This window comes from Xiphias gladius, chromosome 20 (assembly GCF_016859285.1).
Source record: "Xiphias gladius isolate SHS-SW01 ecotype Sanya breed wild chromosome 20, ASM1685928v1, whole genome shotgun sequence".
Taxonomy (NCBI): Eukaryota; Metazoa; Chordata; class Actinopteri; order Istiophoriformes; family Xiphiidae; genus Xiphias; species Xiphias gladius.
The window spans coordinates 8,367,142-8,390,268 of NC_053419.1; the positions used below are offsets into that span (position 1 = coordinate 8,367,142).

Genomic DNA, 23,127 nt, shown 5'->3' on the forward strand with positions numbered 1-23,127 from the left:
ATTATAACATAATCACGGCAGTTAATAGGCATTCTCATATTTCATTTAGGTTTTTATGAAAAAAAAATTCTAGTTAAAGGCCATATTACTTCTAAGTAGGCAATTAAAACAAATTGCTTCTAGTAATGGAGAAATATGGCCGCTTGTGATAAGTTCCATATGGACTTTTTTCCTACATTTCTGTCTTTTTTAGCTACCATACAATGGATTTATGCCTAGTGGAGGGTCATGAATTATACCACAGAAACACACATTTAAAAGGGAATACCAGTGCCATACACTCATAATGATATATTCTATGGCATAACATTCATAAAAACAGATTCGTGCATGTACATACACACGCACAGACGGACAGATGCAAAAACACACACTCACACATTCACGCGGACACACGCAACTTGTGAAGTTGAGCATAACCGAAGAGCTTCAATGTGGATTTCACACTTGAGCTAAACCTCCTTAACTTTCCTCAACAATATGGACGCCTCAAGCCATGTCAGCTCCCCCACTGCTACTACAAACATTCACTTATACTTTACAGATAACATTATCCCTCTGGTTTAAAACCTAATTAGAGCACACTGTTTACGGAGGAAGGTCTGAAGAATATTTTCTTGTCTTTATGTGACATCATGTATCAGCTTAAATGGACTGAGACAGGATACTACATGACATCTTTTTGAGCTGCATACAGTCCGACAATGTTCCAAGTATGGACTGACAGTGTCAACTGATATTTTGTCAGTAGGAAAATGTTCCTTGTCTTATTTTTATAGTAATAGCATTATAACCTCTGCCGCATAGAAAAACCAAACAGTGTAAGGTGCATCTTATATCCACTTATGCAATAAAAAGATGGTAACATGATTTTACATCATAAACTGTTTCCAGTTCTACATATGAACAATGATAAAAGCCATGAAATTGATATAAAGCGAGCCAAAATATTTACTTCTTTGAAACCATTAACAAGACATTATATCTTCCTCAGCTAGGGGATAAAACATTGTTGGCTTACATGTTGCTTCTTTCTATTTCTTTTTTCCTTGTTCACATAAACTCACATGTAATTTGATACTCCCCAGATTCCCAGAGACAGAAAACTGTATGTGGGACCATATAACATCCATGACCAATAATGCATCAGGAATGTGTTGTGAGGAAATCAAGGAATTTGTCATGGGGAAGGAAAACTGAATGTGCGGCAGGAAATTGACCGACTGTTGAACATGCCTTCACAGTGAAATCTAATCTATTTCTAACACATGCATGCGCATTCACATGCAGGCATACATATTCCCTTTCCCAAACATATACAGACTCTGTGCTCATACTTTTACAAAAGCACATGTATAATTACAAATGGTGCAGTGTGACACATAAGCAGTGTCTCAATGGAATCTGGGAAATCTCTTTTTCTGACACAACACTGGGGTCAGTTAATTGTCTGACTGCCAAAATTATGATAACAAGTAGATTAAACAGTGTTGTTTTAGCTAAAATGCTGACCTCCCTGACACATGCATACACAGTAAATGGCATCTCATCAACTATCAAAGATAATGTTACTAAAATTGTGGTAGATGACACTAGTTCTAGTTGTGACGGTCAGCAATGGCGCAATTGCAGGTGGCTGTTGAGAGCAATCATAGAGTCACAGATGGAGCATGTAAAGGTTGCATCTGGAGGCAGAGATGGCAGAAGGCTAGCATGACTGCCGCCTCTGGGCTCTCTGCTGATGGGTCAATTGGTTTTCAAATGTGTCTTCTCCAGGAAGACATAATGAACACAGCAGTGGCAGAAATCACCTAAAGGGTTTTGGACATGCTTTTGCAGTTTGTATGCAGTGACGTTTATCGAAACAAGGATAAATGGAGATATTGTATTACTTTTTGTCAAGCACTTCATGTTGCAAATATGCCAAAGTGCTATACAGTATCAGTAAAGGCTGATTTGACTGATTTAAAAAAAAAAAAAAAAAGGGGATGAAACCGTATGCTGAAAATAAGCAGAGGAGATCCAATCAACAATCTGTGAAGGAGCTATAAAAAGTCTCACCTCAAAATAAGCACAAAAACAAGATGGCAAGCTCTGATAAAACTGCACTCAATAACAGAAATGAAATGAAAATAGGAACAAAATGGCAGAAAATAGTAGGTTGATAGCAATCCCCATGAAATGACAAGGGAAATAAAAATAAATTAAAATATGTGTCCCTAATGAGTGGGATCGCAGAGAAACAGATGGTGTATTCAGCTGGTGTTTGGAGCAGGGTTTTTATCCACCAGGCATCAATTTGTTGGCTGCAGAACTGTGGCAGTTCAGGAAGCCAGTTTACATGTTCTGTCCAGTTTTTGCCAGGGTTGCTGCCATATTGATAATGTTGGTTTTCTGGAGGAGATTTGAGACATGCTCCTCCAAGATGACCTCATGTGAGGGGATTTTTATGGGCACTATCATTCAAAAAGCAGTCCAGTTTTCTAATTTTGGAACAATATTTGATTTAATTATTTAAGTTATGTAAAAGGCTCCTATCACACGTAAAAATTTGAATAAAAGGCATACACAATACACTAAATTCACTAAATACAAACTTTTACAATGAACAAATGTAGACCACACACATCCAAACTATGGCAAATACACAGTATAACCAAACACGGTAGATTAAAATAAAGAAAAGAGACATGCGCACACACGCACGCATATACACACACACACACACACAGACACGTACACAAATGGAAGCTGAAGTAATTTATGATGACAGAGGTTATACTACTTTTATTTAATCCTTCCTGATAAGGGACTTTTTGCTTTGCCTCCAAGTCACAGATAAGTCAGTGGTATCTCTCTCTTTTTCCCTCTCTCTTTTTACCTCTCTCTTTTTCCCTCTCTCTCTCACACACACACACACACACACACACACACACACACACACACACACACACGCGCACACACACACACACGCACACACACACACACACACACAAAAAAATGGAGCAGTTGTTCTATATCTTAATTTTGACAGACCAATAGGTGTCTCTGTGTCTGTATGTGACATAATGTGTCTCAGTCTGTCAGTACGTCATTGTATGTGACAACCCTGTGTACGCACGTGTCTGTATGTACCATATGTGAAAAAGTGTACGTGTTTACACCGACGATATGTGTTTTATTAAAATGTTGTCAATGCATGTGGTTTATGCATGTGCATATATTTGTGTGTTTACTTGTGTGCTGTCTGATATAATGTGTGTTTGTTTGTGTGACAGCGTGACTGTTGACTGTGTGTGTCTGATGTCCCCTTAGCCACAGGTGCAGAGAGATGCTGACACTGCTTACAGAGAGACACAGTGCAAGAGAGTAAGTTTATTTATCTGTCTCTGTCTAGTTCTCTCACACTCACACATAGGAATTCAGAAAAACAAACAAAAATGCCAAAGAGCTGCACAGACACACAGAAACACTCAGAGACGAACATGCCCACAAACAGACAAATAAACATTCTCGCACACAACAACCCACATCTGGGAGGAGTATGGGATCTCAGGCACCTCGCCAAGGTAAACAGAGGAAATTGCCAGCCTTGACATTTTATGGTGTTGAGTGAGGCTTCTCAAGGTGACAGCTTTCGCTGGGTGTTAGTGGGAGATGAGGACTGGTGCTGCTTAACAATCAACACCCTGTCATTTGGTGTCTATGTGTGAGTGTTTTTGTGTGAATGGGAACATGCATGTGTGATAGTTCAGTATGTGTTTATGTGAGTGTTGGTAATTACGCTAGACAAGGTAGAACACTGTCTTTTCATTGAATCTGTTAACATATGCTGTTTCATGCATGGTTTTCTCCAAAGACTAAAACTGTTCCATGAATGCTTTTATTTTTTTCATAAAAGTGATCACAGTTAAATACATTTTGATCCATGCTGGGTTTTTTTTAACGTGTTTTGTTTTATATAACATGTTTGAAATTAGTTCAAAATGCAAAAGAGAAACAAGATTTAGTGGCATAAAAGGTAGTGGTAATCAGTATGTAAATCAATATTTGAGAACATGTGGAAAGATTTGTAAGAGCAAAACAAGTTTCAAGATTGACTAACAGCAGAATTATGAATGTAACTGATGTGTTGAAGATGCAAAACAAATGAGCTCTCTAAATTTGAGGGTGCAGTAAGGCCTCCTTTGCCCACTATCTTCTGTTTTGTACTCTTTTGGATATGAAAGTGATGAAGTAATATCAAAACCAAAATCAAGCATCAATTTGACAACACATGCAAATATTCACAACACAACCAAACAACGACAAAAGAATTTCTTCCAGGGGACACAAAAACAGCGATGAATACAGCTGGAACGCGCTTGTTCGATGCTTCGTAACCTTTGAAGTTAATGAAATTTGCCACTCGTCCGTGGTGTTGGAAAATTTTTTTGGTTTATTTTAACATAGTGATTACACGATTCAGATTTTATGGCAGATATCTGCTGTTAAGTTAGCCTAAGCCTTTTGCTTATTATTATCCTGCCAATTCAAATCACTGTCCCAGCCGGGCTGATCACTTTTTTGTCACCTGGAAAACTTCTGTTGTCGTCTGTGCTATTGCAGCGCCTTTGGTTTGTGTTGTATTTGCAGCAAAAGTGTCATCGAATTGATGAGGATGTTTTCTAATTTGCTTGTGTTTTGTCTACTTGTATTTGTTTTCTCAAGTTGCAGTGCGTTATGTTCTCTTTGACACAGTAAAAATCCATTTGATTTGACTGAAAAAGGTTCAGGTTACCTCACAAATTTGACTGTGTGTCTCTTTCGGACATGTTATCTAAAAATGATTAGGATATACGCTTTCACATTCTCAAGTGCATATAATTTGGAGAAACTATAAGAGCAAATTTTGAGGCAAGTGCAAAAAATATCTTTTTATAAATTTAAAACTAGTTTGGAAATCTTTCCCTGCACACTCTCAGATCTTGACTTGCAGACTGATTATAGCTTAATTCTGTTTTGTGCTCGTTCAGTAGTTTTATCTTTAATCAACTTCCATATACATATACATACATATGTTGGCATGGGTGTGAGCAAATGCAGAGATATAACAACAATAACTAGCACAAATAATAACAAACTAACAGAAGTAATGACTGTAAATGATACTGACACAATACAAATAATAGTATATTTTATAGCTTATTTTCAAAAATACAAACATTTTACATTGATGTAATAGGTTACCATGGTAACACTGCTGTCTGTCCCCTCATAACTCAGCAATATGACTTATTGTGAAACCTGAATGTTTAGACCCACAACTACCAGTGCAAATATCCAACCTCATATTCCCTGTCAGCATTCAACCCATAGTTGCTCTTTACAGACTCAGTTGTCCGGTTCAATAAGAGATGTCTCTGTTAGACTTGCATCATCCATGCCTTTAAACTAGATGAAAAAAGGCCATTCACTTCAGATGATCAAGGTCTCTCACAAAGGTTTTGCATCATGTTGTGATGGTGGTATACAAAGCTGTTGTGTTTGTAATTGTAATTTAGTTGTATGCAATGCCTTTATCAGTCCACCTCCAGCTCTGTTCATTTTGTGTGTGTCTTTATATAGTCTCATATAAAATACTCAAAAGGATTTTATGGCACCTCCAGCTGCCATTTAGTTTAAGGCACTTCCTGCTTGAACACTGATAGCCTAAAAACATTTTAACCACTGACAAATCCAGTGAATCTTGATTCTGTTCTCTTCATAAATTTAAACTTAGTATCATAAATAGTGAAAAAGATGTTAATATAATTACAAAAAACATTCAAGTGCAGTTTCTGAGGTGTTAGGTGTTAGCTTGTTAGCCATAGAACCTGCTTAGCTAACCATTAATGTCTTTTAAGCACAAATAAATTCTACCTTTTCAGACCAATCATTGTAATTTCTTACATTACTAAACTTGAGTTAAATCAGCATCAAATCATTTTTTCTGAGGTACCTCTGTTTTTCCTTCCCAGCTGTGAGACACTTAGCCATTATTTACTCACAGCTAATCCCCCAGTGGACCTCCATGATGGAGCCAGATGGAGTTGCTAGGCAATTTGTGATGCGACTGCAAAGTTTCTATTAGAGGGCCACAGAGGGACTGACAGTTCTGTATAATATATTAAGATAGAGTGAGAATATCTACCATTTGTAGCACTGGGTCAGGGTCACTTGTGTAGAGATTATCCCTCTCTCATAATTTCATTGTTTATTTTCTCTTGGCCTACTGTCTATCGACCCCTTCCTTATTTTTCTTCTGGCTAAATCCCCAGACAAGGTAACCCCCCTGCCCCTCCACACTCTGTCTCTCTTTGATTTGCCCCAAAATTTCTCTCCCCCATTTCCCTTTTTCTTTCCAACATCCCTCTCCCTTCTCTCTTGCTCTATTCCCCCTCCCTCCTGCCTCTTTACTCCTCTCCCTCCCTCTGCCTGCAGTAGCTACTCAATAAAGGATGTTGTTAATATCATTAGGCAGACTTCCTCTCCGGCCCAGCGACCAGCCCACTCCCTTTCAGCCATAATCAAGCGTGCACACTAACTATCAAAGGAGACATCGCTAATAAACTACCACAGTATAGCGGAGAAAAACACACGTACACTCCTGCAGAGAAAATACTGTTGGCTAAGTGCAGTGAAATAAATGTGTGCGTGAAACCGAGGGGACGGGTGCGGTGGCAGGGGATACGGGTGGGGGGTCGGGGGGGTTGGTGCGGGTTACCCAGACAACACTAATAAAGTATACTCCAAAGGCAAGCACAGTCTAATGCAAATCTGCCACTTAAGTATACGAAATTAATTGGGGTTGAGGGACATGTACACAAGCAGACATAGCTAATAAAGTGTGCTCTGAGAAGAGGCAAATACTGTCAGTTTAGTGGGTTTAAATGGGAAAAGAAGAGAGGTGGGGGGACAACTGTGGCTTCCTGTTGCACCGCAATCATTTGCTGTAAATCATCCCTAAACGAGAGCGCATATTGTCAGCGGCATAGCTTGAAAGTGTTCTCTTCTGACAGCTGAATGCTACAGTGCATATATCACCAGTTAAACATGGTCTAAAGGGAATACATGATGCAATACTGCGAGCAAGGAGCACTACATTTAAAGAAGAAAAAGAGGGGTGGGAGGCCAATGACCTGAGGCTGCTAATCGAGCATGCCATGCAAAAAGAACAGATTTTCATGCAAGCACAGGCAATTATCTGTCTAAATGTAAGGAGGAGGTGTCAAGTATAAACATTCATCATCCATTTAATTGTAAAGATAAAGATGAAATGGTCCCAGGTGTAGAAGTCACATTTTAAACAGCTTTTTTTCTCCATTCTTTGTGCTTTAAAAAAGAACAAAGAATGATAAAAGAGAAGATAAAAAAGAAGACAAATATTACAAATATAACAAGTATTCATTGCTCTGTCTACTAGTTTGCTGAGTGGAATAGGAATTTCTTTTGATTGTTGAACTATAACTTTAGTTTATTAAATCTCGGCTCTCATTTCTGCACACTTGGCTCTGTAAAATTGTATCTGCTGGGTATGATAACATTGCACTCACCAAACTAATTGCCCAGTGCTAGGAAAATGTCAAAATGTCAGATGGGGGAAGAAATATGATCAGTGCGACAATCATACAGGTTTTAAACAAACCCCTGAGCTAGACAGTTAGTTATCTGGAAGACAACATAGTGATTGGTAAAATTATTACGTTTCTGATGTTAGAGCTCAACTTCCTGTGCAATGAGGGATTTTTATCCAACACTTCAGGTCTGCTCAGTTTCACTTTTATCTCTAAATAAAGTGTTTTAAATAATCTGGCTAAATTGCTGGCTTGTTTACAACGTGTCTTATCATCTGACTGATCGTTCCTTGCCCTGTCAGACTTCACTGTAGTGCTGTCATCATGTTTCCCGATCTGAGAAACTACTTTGGTGAGTACAATGTTACCTTAGCCAATGGAAGCAATTCCCAAAACTATCAAAATAAGACCAAAGTTGAAAAAAAATTTGAACTTGAAATATCCTTTAAAATTGAAAATCAGCACACTTGCAGCACAAATACACAAAATATGACAGAATGATAATTCACAAGAACTGTAACATACATCTCAAGAAATATACTGTCAGTCAAGTTGATTATAGTGAACGAGAAGTTCACTCGCATGCCTACACATCTCTAATGAAGGAAACAATCCCCAAAATCAGAGTAGAATGCAACAAAATTACAGAACGTCAATAAAGTAATTTTAAATATCAAAATAATGAAGATGGAAAAGAATTTATCACCACAAAGCACTGCAACCTGTTTCTGACACAAATAAGTCCAGCATCTCCATGTGTATCTGAACAACCGTGGGGATCTTTCAATGTTATGTGGCCACTACTGAGCTCCACTGTCATGCTTTATTTATTCCTTTCCCTCTGCACTGTAATGGAAAAATAAAAGCGTGCATTGATTAGTGTTTAAGGATCAGGCCTTAATAGATTAAAAGCCCCAGCTCTAAGAGTGGCACTCATACACACTGGTGCATTAAAGACAAGTTTATATACGCACCAAAAAGCGAATCTGTGGACAGACAATGACAGAGATGGACGTAAGCAACAACACACAAGTAAAGGCAGCGGCTTCTCGCACTTGAGTGGACAAAGACACTGGATTGACATAAGGCTGCATACACACGCACCTAACATCAGCAGCGCCAGAGGCCGAGCCCTAAGCCTTTAAACAGCCTGTATGTATTTCTTTGCTGAAATAATTAAATCTATATGAAATATCCCCAAAAAAAGGATGAAGATATCTGCATGTAATTATCATAAAGCGGGAGCCCTAATGTTGAATTTCCAATTGATTTTTAGCTTAGTGCATTATTAATAATGTCACTCAATCCCAAAGTTGTGAACATTTTCTACACACAGAGGTGGTGATGTCTGGTCTCAATTTGAGTAAAACAAAACCAAAAACAAAACAATAAAGTCAACATAAAAATAAATGAGGAAGGCACTGTTTCAGCTTCCAACTGCTGATGTAAAATATGTTCCAAAATGTAACGGCAACTGCATTTTACACACTTGTGTCCTGAGAAGATGATGTTTCATATGCAAAGCTGTTGCATAATGTTGGTTCTAGCTACAAACCTGCAATTTCACTTGTTTTAAAATAAAAAACACAATTTAATTTTGAGTATTATTTCTATGGAAAACTTAAAACTGCAACGCACGTGTCTGTATGTCTCTCTGTATTCTTGTCTCTCCTGGACTCGTCACCGAGCAATTCATTACCCACCTCTCCTTCAATTTGTCTTCTGTGCAATGACCATTGTCACATCCGCCTTGACTCCCCACCTGTTCAACATGTCCCCTGCAATTTTCTCTAATCTTTTCACGTCTTCCTCTTCTCGGACCTCAATCACACGAGTGGCCATCATAGTGTTAGGCCATGTGCTCACGGTTTTCCTTTTTTCTTCATCCTATCCTTTCCCTCAGTCTTATCTTTGTCCACACTAATCACAGTTGTGTCTGGTGATAGTCTTTCCAAACCTCTCATTACCTCCCCTCACCTCCGAAACCCTTTTAATTGGGTCTCGTCTTCCTCTCCTATGTTTGACCAAAATCATGTTTGCTGTAAGCCTCTGTCAGGTCTATCCACTCCTCTCATTGCCTCCTCTGTTCTGCCACCTTCCTTCGAAAACCAATCATGCTTGATGGTATCCTTCAGTAAAACTGCTCCATAATTGAATCTCCTGTGTTCTTCTACTTTCCATGCTTCTCTTCTCTGACCAAAACCAGTTTTATTGTTAGCCTCCTCCTAAACTCTCGAGCCATTCTTACAGTCCTCTATTTTAATCCTTCCCTCAAGAAGTCACAGTTTCTCCTCTATTCTGTAAGGTCGTCAGTGTCTCTTTTATTCCCTCAGTCTGCCTCATTCTTTCACGTTGTTAGACTCAACTCTTCCTGTCTCTTCTCTTGACCTTCCTCCCTCAAGAAGTGTCCACAGTCTTGTCTGCTATTAGCAGCACCTGACCTCTCCGTGTCTCACTTCTTTGGTTACCAGCTTTTCTCGCACGTGCTGTAACTCTCCCTGACAGTCACACATCTCTTCGCTCTCCTCATTTGCCGTCTTGTCTTTGAATATATAAAACAGGAAAAATTTCACAGCATGTAGATTCAAACTGATAATTTTGCAATGAGCATGTCACATTTCATAATACCTTTTTCCCTCCTCTTTGTGTCGCCCATATTAGTACTGATTCCCTTCTCCATTGAAACATTTGGGTATAACTGTGTTATAATGGCCTATGTCTACACAAGCAGTGATGAATTGTTAGTTTGGAAAAAATAGAAGGAGAACTTCAGCATAATAAGCAGCAGATACCATGGATGAACAGAGAAAGATAAGAATATAACCTAAATAACCTCATTAATAGAAAATACAAGAAAAAATACATTAAAAGAAATATAAGAGAAATTATCTAAAAACCATAAAAAGCCAGTTATTTCAACAAAAGTGGTGCATAGTTTTAGAAAAAAACAGCACCTTGAGGATAAAAGCTTATCATTCTGCTGTAATTTAAATGATTAATGTAGGCATATACATCAAACTAGAGATACCTCCTCCTTGCAGCAGTACAGCCATGCATTTCTTCAAAGAAGCTGGTGATCGCAGGAATAACTGATGATAGTACAGACTGTAGGCAGGCTAATACTGCATTCATGTCCTAATAGACGGATCAAAAATGCGTTCAAACGGGCAAGGGTCATAGATATAGGTTAACTTCTTACAGCTACTTGATGAAAAGATTTACAGAGGTGTCAACAAACCCATTGAATAATATGTGAAAAGCTACCACAGCTGGCAGGTACATGCCAATAAAATCCAATATTAACACTAATTCACAGTTGATTCAACCAGTTTAAAAGGTGCTATACACGTATCAGTTGTCAACAACCCACTACAACAATGTAATGTGATAAAACAGGCTGATGTAGGCTTAACTTCCATTTATCTGATTTGACCACAAGCATGCACCAGGAGTAACCATCTTGGAGCATAAAAGTGTGAATGTTCCCAAGTTGAAAACAGTGAGAGGTTTTTACATTCTTTCCATTCTGCCGATATGGTGGAAAAACACACAGTGAGCTAATTCTCTTATGTCATTATTTTTAATATGTAAAGGGGCACAGAATTGTGTCTTTCATCAGCCAAATGAAAATAAAAACATAGCAAGTTAATTTCATAATACTAGTAGTAAACAAACTCACAATATAGACAGATGGATAGACAAATGGATGGATAGAGGAATACGCATCACATATCTACTGCCCCGAGAAATTGCTAATGATTCTATCACAAGTTTCATCATGTATTATGGGCACTGCATACATACTGTACTATATCGTACTGTAGCCTGGTGGCACATTTACTGTGCTCTGGTTATCGTAAAGATGCACTTAAATATACAATATGCATGTGTCGGAGGAAATTATTTTTAAATGTTAATGCAAGCCTTTTTTTCTCAGAATGCAAAAATAAGTGTGTAGATGTTTCCAGCATATATGTATTAAAGTTTACAGCACCTGTGTGTGTGCGTGTGTGTGTTTGGGGGGGGTTGGTTGCATAGTCATAAACTGTTTTCTCCATTTCCCTCCTTTCATCCCTCGTTTGCTTTGATCAGAAAGTTAGAGGAGTCAAACTCTTCTCTTGCCTGGGCTCCAAGAATGCTACAGGGGCTGAATGAAGAGCTATCTAAGAATGAAAATACAGCAGACCCAAACACATATACAGACAAATTGACACACACACTGAACCACTAGCACACACATAAGTTGTCAGATGAAAAGCCAGACTGACAGACCCTGCTCTCAAACACACGAACAGGCAAATACACAAAAATATACAAATATACAAGTTTAGAAAAATATCTACTCACAACCAAACACAGAGTCACAACCACGGACAGCCATGAATTTTTTTTATAAACTTTTTCGCAACTTTCTATGATTTAAATATAGTTATAGGGCATGTTGTGAGTTATGGCATTAGGTTTAATATCTGCCGGTCCTCTACGAATTAAAAATGTACAAAGAAAGCACAAGAGTTCTTTTGGATTACCAAAATAATTATACACCAAGTCCCCCTCCGAGCCAGATCTTCCAGCTCAGGGTGCAGAGAGGAAACAGTCGTAAAATGGGGATCTCTGAAATGCATGTGAAGCAGCTTAATTGGGGCCAAATCTTAACAAAATCTTGTCATGTTTTCACACCCTTAGGTGCATTTAGATAAAAGCACACAGCAAGTGGCATATCTAACTGAAGAGAGAGAGGGGGTAGTCAGAGAAAGTGTGGGAGCTGTGTGTTGCCGGAGAGGAGCACTGGCTTTCTGTCTTTGCTGCATTTTGGAGGCTTGCTGAGCACAAGGCTCTTGCTCACATTTGTTTCACAAAAGCATGTAATATTGTATGTCTCTGTTGGTGCATGTACCCACACAAATACACTTACCAAAATCTCCTATTCATTTCTTCCCTTTCTTACTACTCTAGACTCTCTCCTCCTCACTGTCTCCTAGGGTTGAAAAGCATTTTTTAACATTTCAGTCCAGTATTGAATCTGCTTATCAAATCCAAATCCTTTTGAATCCCTTTTTAAATCTAATTAGGTTCAGCTTCTAACATTTAGAGGTTACTAAAGTTATATATATTTAAAACTCAAAGATTCAGTTAAGATCTGTAATCACCTTTTGTTGGTTGAGAAGGTGATTGCGATTAGAGTTACGTTTGAGAATGGCTCAGATGAAAAAATCTTTGGCCACGTACAGTCACCTGCTAGCAGAGAGTATATTAACCAGACAACATCCATAAGTTTCTTGTGTGAGTTAAATAAAGTTATGTTTGTCATTCCAACAAGTGATAGCGATGTTCAGTGCTACTTGTTAGTCCCTGTTTCCTACATCGCTCTTTGCTACTAAAAGGTCTTTGACTCCCTACATCTCACTCCCCCTCTCCACACCAGCTTCCAATTTGTAGCCTTTGTGTACATTAGAGCAGTGAGATTCATGCCCCCCCGCTCTGATCAAGAATGCATTCGGACATCTGTCGGAGGATGTTTATCCAGGCAGTAAGTATGTTAGCGGAAATATTATCCTAGTTTTACCTTACCTTTATTCTGTCTGAAGCATAAACACTAGCATTGCGAGGTGGGGATGGGAGAGGAGAAGCAAGGGGGGAAAAGGAGTGTAGAAGAGGTATGACAGAGTGGACCTAAGGGAGTAATGGTGCATTCAAACATATAGTTACAAAGTAGTTGGCAGTATATGGCCTCTGATGAATCTGTATTACTTGGGGTGTATTGTGTTGAGCAAATAATTTACATACTCTGCTTCCACCTGACAGTTGTTTTCTGATGCATCCACACACCAATAATGCCGGCGATTTGTTTCCTCCATCTTTTTATGTCCCGCTAACTCTCTAAACACATCAAAGAGAATTGTTCCAAGTTGAAAAAAAGTTTAGAGTAAAGCGTATTAGAGTGAAAATAAACAACTCTGTGCTTCCATTTCCACTAGAATCAACATGATTGTTACTTTTTGTCAATCTCACTGTTTTTTGAGGATATATGCATAAGGTTGAGCCTTTCTCATCTTTCCCCTGTAGTGTGGCTAGGCGCTTTTTGAGTGTGTTGAGCTCCGTGGAGGGCAGAGGCCTGCAGAGCCAGGACTCGTTCAACATGAGTTACACTCATCGCCATCTCAGCTTTTTGAATCCATACGTGTGAACAGCCCGTAAGAGTAGGAGGAAAAGGAGGATGAAATGGAAAAGGAATTGTGAGGAGTCAGCGATAGAGGATGAGCAGGGGAGGAAAAGAAAGAGAAGTAAATGGATTGGAGATGATATGTCGGGGATGAAGAGGGAAGCAAGTTGGAAGGATGATGAAACAAGAAGAAGCAGAAAACCAGTAAAGGAATGGAGAGGATGGAAGAAAAGTAAAGGAAGAAATAGGATAAAAAGAATGATGAGAGAAGAAGTTCAGAAATATATAAATTACAGTTTTGGTTTTAACTTGTGTCTAAAAACACACTTTTTGACATTTAATCAACCCTGATATTTATACAGTAAAACTAGCATGAATCATTAGTTATACATTTATACACACTGTTACTACTATGTGCCTTTGACCACTTTGCTTATGTGCCTATTGGGACAATCAATTTTACCTCTCTGTTCCTTGAGAATCACTTTAAAATGTCACCACTGTCTTTTTCTCAGTCATCCCAGACCCCTTAATAAGATGTAAGTACCATTTTCCAATTTAAGGACTTTTTATTTCTCAATGTTAAATCAGTAGCTTTTTCCACCTCTACAAAGAAATTCCAATTCTTTCCTTGACTAAAAATTACGTAATAAGGAGTAAAACTTCAAATTTCGGGATCAATGTCCAAGAAGTCTAGAGCGCTTTTTATAGCCTGTAAAAAAAAATAGAGTTTAAATGCATGTATGTCTGCTGCTTGACAAAAAGGCATACACGGACGGGGACACAGATGCTTACCAGGCACACGGACACACACATACACAGTTCTCTTTTTTTTGTTTTTTTCTCATTATCTCTCTCACACACACACACACACACACACACACACACACACACACACACACACACACACACAAAACCTTCCCGTCTGGTGTTGCTTCCAGCCTAAAACCAAACCATGTGTGGGAGCTATCCTGTGCTGGCCTAAACTGTATGCCCTGTTGGTACTAGGTCCCTCCACTAGAAAAAGACTGGAAAGACATTTACAGCCCATCTCTCTGTTCACTCTCTGTCTTCCTGTCTATATATTTGCTTGTGTTTGGCTTTGTGCCTCTCTCTGTGCTTTGACAGCCACTGTCTTTGCTCTTGTCTGGCCTTTTTGCCTGTATTTCTTCTTTACTACTCACCTTTTGCCTGTTTTGCTTGTTAATCATTACTGTCTATCTGCCTCTGCATGTCTGCCCTCTGCTTGCCAGTGTCGTTCTTATTTGTACCTCTTTCTCAGCCTGTCTGCCTCTCGGTCTAGCTGTCTTTTCCTCCCTTGAACTCTTTCTGTCAGTCATTCCATTTGCACCTTTTTCTTCTTCTCCCCCCAACCTCCCATCTCTCCCTCCCGTTCCACCACCAAAAAGGCATGAAAATGGTGCTCCATTAGGAGCGCCTGGGCTAAGCCCAGTCTGACACACACTGCTTTGATCAGCCGTGAGCTGGGCTAAACACCCTGCTAAACTCCCAGTCTAAGGAGGGGGGTGTTGAGGGAGAGCAAAAGTAGCAAGATATAAGACCGGGAAGATCAAAACAGTGAAATGAGATGGAGATGGAGACACAATAAAAGGGAAACACACTGAAGAGAGGAGCTCAATTTCCCAAGATGTCCCACAGTATATGCTCCCCCACCATTCTTGTCTTTTACCACATTTTCCTTCCCATCTTATTTTTATTGCAGTTTCTCTCTCTCGCCTTAACTCCTTTTTCCTCCACAACCTGCAGGTAGTCTCTAAAATGCATTACTAACGACCTCTGCAGGTGCACAACTCTAACAAGCTCTGAAAATGATGAGTGAAAGAAGGAATGTGAAAACACAATCAGATCAGATGTCTGAATATTAGGAAGTCCCCCAATAAATCTTTTGCAGCATCTTTTCTCAGAGGGCAACTTAACTGCCTTATTGGTAAATAAACACTGTACCCACTCAAACAAACCCACATGTTGTCTAAGAGAAAGTGAAAGATAGAAAAGACCAACCCAGAGAGAGAAGATATATGGAGACAAAACCTTAATAACTGACAACAGTAAAAACTACAATGGCACTGAGTGGAGCCAAGGCCATTGTCAAATCACATAAAACAGACCTCACAGTAAATGATCTGGATCTGCCCCAAAATCTAATGGGTTCCTCCCTGGCCCATGCCCCATCCCTCCACCAAGTTCGGTGCAAATCTGTTCAGTACTTTTTGCGTACTCCCGCTTATAATTAAACCAACAAACAAACAGACACGGGTGAAAACATAACCTCCTTGGTGGAGGTGAAAAAAAAAAAAAGAGCCAAAGCTTTGAACATTGAGGCAGGCAGATACTAAACCAGCAGCAGCAAAAGGACAAAAAGCTCTCGTCTTTTTCTCCGAAGGAGTGAAGAGAAAAGGGATTTCCGCTCAGTGCTAATCAATCAGGCTGTGATAATGGCTCCCATGCCTAGCTGTCGACTGGAGGGGTCAAGGCATCCCGTGACCCAGCGCCCAGGGCCCGGGGGCCAAAGCCCCACTCAGAATAGCACCCCAGGACGGACTCCCTGGGCTAATTGTCCAAGCCAGTGTCAGCCTTTTCAATGCCCCCCCCGATACACCACCACCTACCCCCCCTCCTTCCACTTTCTCCCTCATTCCTCTCTCTTTCTTCTCCCATTCCCTCCCCTCCTTCCCTCCACACAACTGTGTGATTCCTCACTCTTTCTACACAACTGAAGAATCTACTATGTATACCAGCATATACCAGCAGTTGTTTGGGGGGGGGGGGGTTGGCAAGGAGTTGGATGAAAAAAGAACATGTACAGTTTAAGAGATGTACAAAAAAAGGGGGGCTGCAGCCAGGGAGAAAAGTTAATGACAAGACAGAGACAAGAAAGGATAGTTAAAAAGGAGCAGGCATGTCGGAGAAAGATCAGTGGCGGCAGCAAAAACTAGCAAGGAGGAAAGTGAGAAGCGAGGCAGTAGGACAGAGAAGGACAGGCAGATACTTGGACACAGAAGATAAGGAGGAGAAGAGGTAGCGAGACTGTCCTCTTTCCCCCAACGCATCACTCATATCATTGGAACAGAGTTGTGTGATGGGTCCATCCCCTTCCATCTGCATATCAATAGGTTTCTATTAATCACAGCCAGAGCAGCGTGTCTCGGGGAGTCCGCTCAACATCAGCACGGCTGACCACCTCAATGCAGCCAGCATACAAAACACAATAAGACAGTGAGGACATGGACAGACAGGCACACAGGAAAGCACAAGAGTCCAAAGCAAGCCCCACTTTAGCTCCTTGCAATGGCATTCCTCTCATTCCAAGCGCACGCTGCTAATTAACAGCATTAGATCCCACAGACAGAGGGACAGATTGATGGAGAGGTATCCCGATGTTGCACTAGCACCACATCTCCACTCTCTTCTGTCATCTTTCCTCTGCTTTTGGCTATCTTGCCTTCTTTTTTGTCACAGTCCCTTCCATCCAACTCTCTTTCCCTCTCTCACTCCCTGTCAGGTCCTGGTCAGGCAGCGCTGAAGAAGAGCAAAGTCCAAAAATCAAAATAAAATTTAAAAAATATCAAAATCAATGGGCTACTCACTGTGAACCTCCTCTTTTTATGTATTTCTTCTTTTCCTGATATGTCAGTTCTTATCCTCTTCTCAACTGTAGCAAGTGGAGTGTGTCTATCCCGGCGCGTGTGTTGTGTCAGTCCGATAAAGGACAGTTGCCGCCTGCGTGCATGAGCATGTGTGTGTGTGCGTGCATGAAAGAGAGAGGGAGAGAGAGAACGTGTGCGTCTGTCTCTGCGTCTCGCACTGCTCTGAGTGAGCAAGCTGAGGCTGTTTTAAACAGGCTGCTCTCCCCATGTGACCAGCCCAGCCACAGGCAGGAATACATTACTGAAACACACACACAAACACACACACACACACACACACACACACACACACACACACACACACACACACACACACACACACCCTCTCTCTCTCTCTCTCTCTCTCTCGCCCATCCACACACTGTGTCCATAGTGCACCCCCTAGCCACCGCTCAGGGTAGTGGAGGGAACAGCCCACACACATAATAAGTGTGCGGGCACACACACACATCGACAAACAGGAAGAAATATAACAGCGATGGAAGCAAACACTATGAATGTGTGCAAGGTATGCATACACACATAGGAACACTAAGATTGTGTGTGGGCACAGTGTTGGTGCCTTTTGCCAAATGTAAAGAGCATCGAGGTGAACACAAATTCATGCAACAAATTAAAAATAAATAAATCTTATACAATTAGGGACAATTTATCCAATTAAATGCTTTTTTAATGTTTTTGACTCTTCCATCTCTGGAGTATCGGTGCTTCACACCTGTAAGCACTGACCTTTTCAGTAATGGAAACCTTTTCCAGCTGACCTTCTATTGCAAGGCTGATACAGCTGCATTACAGCTATTACACCTTGAAGAACAACAATGGAAACACCACAGATTATGTGTTTCAGGCGAAATATATGGCCTAGTACTACTAGCTACAAAGAAGTACATTTTTAAAAAGCCATGTGTAATGTCTAATATTTAATGCTATTTTACAATATGTGAATTGAGGTGATGATAGATTTCCTCTTGAGAAAATATTCTTGAGAAATACATCCTTAGATCGCCAACGCTACAAAACACCGCAGACATATCATTATTCTTTCCAACTAATGCAGCCAGTACAGCATTCAGACTGCATGAACCAATGGATACTTGATCAGTTCCTGACACATTTATCATGTAATGTTAAGGAACCTTCAGTACCGTATTGCTGCTCTTGAGAACCTTGGACTGAGATGAATGGCTATTGAAGAAACACCATTCACAACACAGGTTAAAAACAGTACCTCCTAATTTCGACACATCCAGGCCTGAGGCATGCTTGTTCCAGAGCCCATACAAAGCTATTTGACTCAGTATTTTAACATCAACTGCCCATGTGGGCTGCATGGTTAACTGCAGCTTTTTTTTCACTGTAACCTCTTTTTTTTCCACTTCAGTACCTGGTGTGTCTACCTAACACAGACATGCATGTAAACATGTATTATAGTTTAAACTTCTGTTCTTCCTGTAGTTGTGTACATATAAAGTTTTTCATGGTCAATAAGCTTATTTAATCATCTCACCACTCATGTTTCTTGCCACATCAGACTTTGCTGTTGTGTTCCCGGATCTCAGCAATTACTTTGCTGAGTATAATAATCCCATAACTGATTTATTGGCCGGGACTATGAAATGTTCCTTTAAATACACATACAATGCTAATATAACCATGCATACTAATGTAATTGGGTCCTCAAGTCCATACGATGACAATGTTTTGGACATTAGAGTAGACACTTGATTCAACGATGTAGATGATCATTTTAAAACATTATGCCTACTCTACCATAAAAATATATGTGAAAAAATAACAAGGATGCCACATTTAAAGACTGTTTATGTAAGTAGTGTTCAATTTATTATAATATGCATCTTTACTAATTAATCTCTATAAACAGAATTTCACAATATGCTCACACTCAATGAAACATTCCATCAGATTAATAAGCCTACTTTGCAATTCCCTATTGTGTTCGAATGAATGTGCCAAGTGTCTAGTACCTGAACTGCATGCATGTGCTTGTATCCTTAGCTTTAAAAACCAAGGATTTATTTATTAATCATATGATGTTGGCACAGTATCGAATATTGCAATAATCAGTGAAGTTTGTCACACTATATATTACAGACCACTGTGCTGATTACAAATACTTGGCTTTTGTCCACGTGTGGCATCATACAAGTAATTTTAGTCTAAGTGCAAATGTGAGTCTTTTGCCCTTCTAGTCTAGTGTGTAGCTGCAGAAAGCACAAACGCAAATTTTGGATGAAAGAGTGGAGCATTTTACTGAGCGAAACAGATACAGCCCCACATCTCATTCAGACACACTTTACAGTCCTAAACAACAACAGCAAAACACACAATCATGCTACTTACTGACAGCGCGAAAGTCTGTTTTATTTGTCTAGACTACAAGTGTTGCATGGGCTTTATAACAACCACATGCCATGGGGGGACAGAAGTACTGAGGTTAAATCAACTACTACCCTACACCATTTCTCAGATTAGTTTTGTTCTCTTTAGCTGAAGATCATTTCATCAAACCTTTAGTAGCATTAGGCTAGAATAAACATGTGCAAACCGTTGGCACTCCATAGAGAATGGCTGCCTTGTCTCTGTACTATATTCATAAGAAAATTGCCATTTCAAGGGTCAACAAGGAGAATGACGTTAAGAAGCATGTGCATGAAAGGTGGTCTTGCGTTTTCAGTGACATAAAACAAATCTGCATCCATCTTAGCGCCGGAATGAAAGATAAGACAACTGCTTAACCAAAAAGTAGAGACAGACATAAGGTGGACTGTCTTGGACACTACTGACCAAAGGAGGACTAACTAGGCGGCTAGTGCACTGAAGCCAAAACCAGAGCTGACATTACTGAAAACACAACGAGCAAGATTTGCACGATTCAATACCGCAGACAGCGGCGCAGGTCTCAAAACTTGCAAAAGCAAACAGACGCAGGTGTACGGGATGTGTCACAACGGGAGCGCAATGCTATTGGTTAAAAGACAAAAGGTGTAACTGTTACTCACCATTAAAACAACCGAAGTTGGCGGTCGACGTCTCAGACTAATATCCGTCCGGGCAGTCTCCCCGGAAGGTCAGACCCGTGAAAACGGTCTTTAATGAGGCCAACGACAGTCGGGGCATGTTTGGATGTAGAGAAGCCTGAGTCCACTCGAGTGACGCTCGGGGCAATGCCAACTACGAGCAAAGAAGAAGTTAAATGAAAAGTAGAAATTCCTCCCCTATATTAACTTCTGTGACGTTTAGCTAGCTAAACGGTTTGGCTAAGACTTGGCAGAACAGTGGAGATGGATGGCTACACCTGACCAACGTAGTCTCTGCCGTGTTAGCAACGACGTGAGCTGGTTTAGCTCGGACTACTGTCTGTCCCTGAGCTTGGGTGGCCCTACTCACTTTTGTTGTACTTCCCACGGTTCGAAACGGTTTTCTCAGTTGCTGCAGCATTTGGCTGCACTGTAGGTGTACATCGGTTACGAGAGAAGCGTTTCCTAATGGACATCTTCGATGTCACACCACTTCCTGCCAGGTGATTAAATATTACCTGAGTTGGCAAAACAACGCCACACTCAAAAGTTCCGCTCAGTCTTAATGTCGCTAACCGCTTTGCATGAACATCACGTTTTAAAATGTCATTACATGAAATGATGATTTAAGCATATAGCACATGGCTGCATTAATTTAAAACAAAAATAGCAATGATTTGGTGTGGCTCCGCTGGCGGACAGGCACCCTAATGTCCAATGGCGCCTACACCTGCAGGGTGCAAATATCTGGGCTAAACATAAAAGTTTACTTTGAAAATGTGTCACTAAACAATTATGATCATTACCACAAATATGTTCAGAATGTAAATTAAGAAAAAAAAAACAAAACCAATATATTCCAGGCAGAATACGCCTCAACGTTTGCTGAGCGTGAGGCTGCCGTTTTGTAAAATTACAGTTGTTGTGGAGAGCATCCCAGAATCCTGTCAAACAGACAACCTTCAGGGAACGCTTCGTAAAGGTTTTTTGCAACCTTTAAGCCTTTAAAGAACGCTCTTGGAGCATTCTTTATATTGTAATTTATATCATAAATTTTAATTATTATTTATATATTATTATTTATATAATTTTCATTTGTTCCTGCCTCTTCTGCCAATTTTTGCATTGTTATGACATTTAAATTTTACCCTTTAATAATTACAATACTGTGTGATTTATTCTTGTCTCAATTTTTACAGTTTCAGAATGCAAACTCAAAGCCAAACGCTCAACTCGGAATTTGGGGCTTGACATTTGAATGAAAACAGCTGTATAAAATGAAACAATGCATCTTGCATCTCATTTATCTCAGCAACATTTTGCATTCATCATAACCATTGCAATAGCCTAAAATATTCATCATTGTTCATCAACTATAATGTTTATGTTACATATCTACAAAATGCTTGATTTCGCAGTTCATAAGGGCTAGCTAGGTAGCGTTTGTTATTGTTAGCTAAGCTAATCGTTGACCAATAGCAAAGCTAATGTTATCTTAATGATGATAATCTTACATCATCAAGCTAATGTAAATGTCTAAATTAAAATTGTTTTTGAAAATGTGACATTTACAACTTATGTCTGATATCCTAAACAGTAAAGCTGATGTCATGTTTTGCTTTTAGGTAAAGTAAATAATATTCGCTATCGTTTTTGTTTTGTTTGTTTTGTTTTTGTTTTTGTTCTTTTTAATTCACCTCTATGTTAGCTGACATTTGGTGGGCTACCATGTTGTGCAGATTATCTGACAATAACATAAACGTGACCAACTGCTACTGATGTTTCAAGAACTTAAAGCAACTTTTGGCATTTGCAGAGGCAAATACAGAGGTAAGTAAAGTTTTAAGGAGAAAGCTAATTTTGGTGTCACTAACTAAACAAGTTAGCTATCCTATAATATGTTTGCTTTGTATTTTTGGCAGAGGCCCTGAAAAGGTTCCTATTCATAACTCCTGTCAGTCTGGGAGCAGCTACACAGACCAAGACACCACATCCGCAGTCGTATCGTCAGCTATTCAGTTAAGAGCCAGTTTGTATAAATATCTTAAGATGTAAATGTCAATAATTTTTGAAAAACATCCACTGTATGTGAAAAGTGGAAAGCACTTCGGTGGCTGGCAAAACACAACACTGCATGTTAACCCCAAACAACGCTATTTATACTTTTAATGTTTTTAATGGTGCTGAAATAATGTATTTGCCACTTAAATAAAATGAATCACACATCTTTTATCATATAGCATCGCACCTGGGATTTGCAGGTTGTATATGTGTGTGAATAAACAAAGTTTCAAAAGGTTTTGTAAAGATTCTGATTAGAGATGATTAGATTAATTACAGTATTTTCTCTTTCATTGTGATAGATGTAATGCATTTATAAAAATTGTTCTGTTTTCCTATTACTCAACTTGCACCAGATGACTTGTATGTGTAGTCATGATGCTGGAGTCCAAATAGTGTCATAATACCGTATAACACAGAGCTGTCTCTATCCATTCATCGCTCTGTCTGCCTCCGCACAGAATGAAGTAACTCCAGCCTTTGACAAAGATCGTCAAGCATAATACAATCGTCTCTTATGCTCCCTTTTCTTCTCTTTCCTCACAAACCCAAACCAACCCCAAAGGGTCAAAGTGAAATTTTTGTTTTCCTTAACTAACCAA

At 39.6% G+C, this 23,127-nt stretch overlaps 1 protein-coding gene and 1 long non-coding RNA gene across 4 annotated transcripts in view; one reads left to right on the plus strand and one right to left on the minus strand.

Annotated features, from left to right (window-relative positions):
• Nucleotides 1–21,120, minus strand: part of cntfr (ciliary neurotrophic factor receptor) — a 227,068-nt gene extending 205,948 nt beyond the window's left edge. Inside the window, exons 1-2 of one of the 3 annotated variants that reach the window (XM_040156591.1) lie at nt 20,835–21,120; nt 20,447–20,618 (exon numbers count right to left, since the gene is read on the minus strand). The gene's annotated coding sequence lies outside the window, so the exon portion shown is untranslated. Of the gene's footprint in view, nt 1–17,366; nt 17,565–20,446 lie in introns of those variants that run through there. The other 2 variants (XM_040156592.1, XM_040156593.1) reach the window with 2 other exon arrangements.
• On the plus strand, nt 20,453–22,696 carry LOC120805990. Its single transcript, XR_005709621.1, has 3 exons — nt 20,453–20,967; nt 22,173–22,294; nt 22,387–22,696. It is a non-coding gene; the product is annotated as an uncharacterized LOC120805990 (long non-coding RNA).
• The last annotated feature ends 431 nt before the right edge of the window (nt 22,697–23,127 follow it).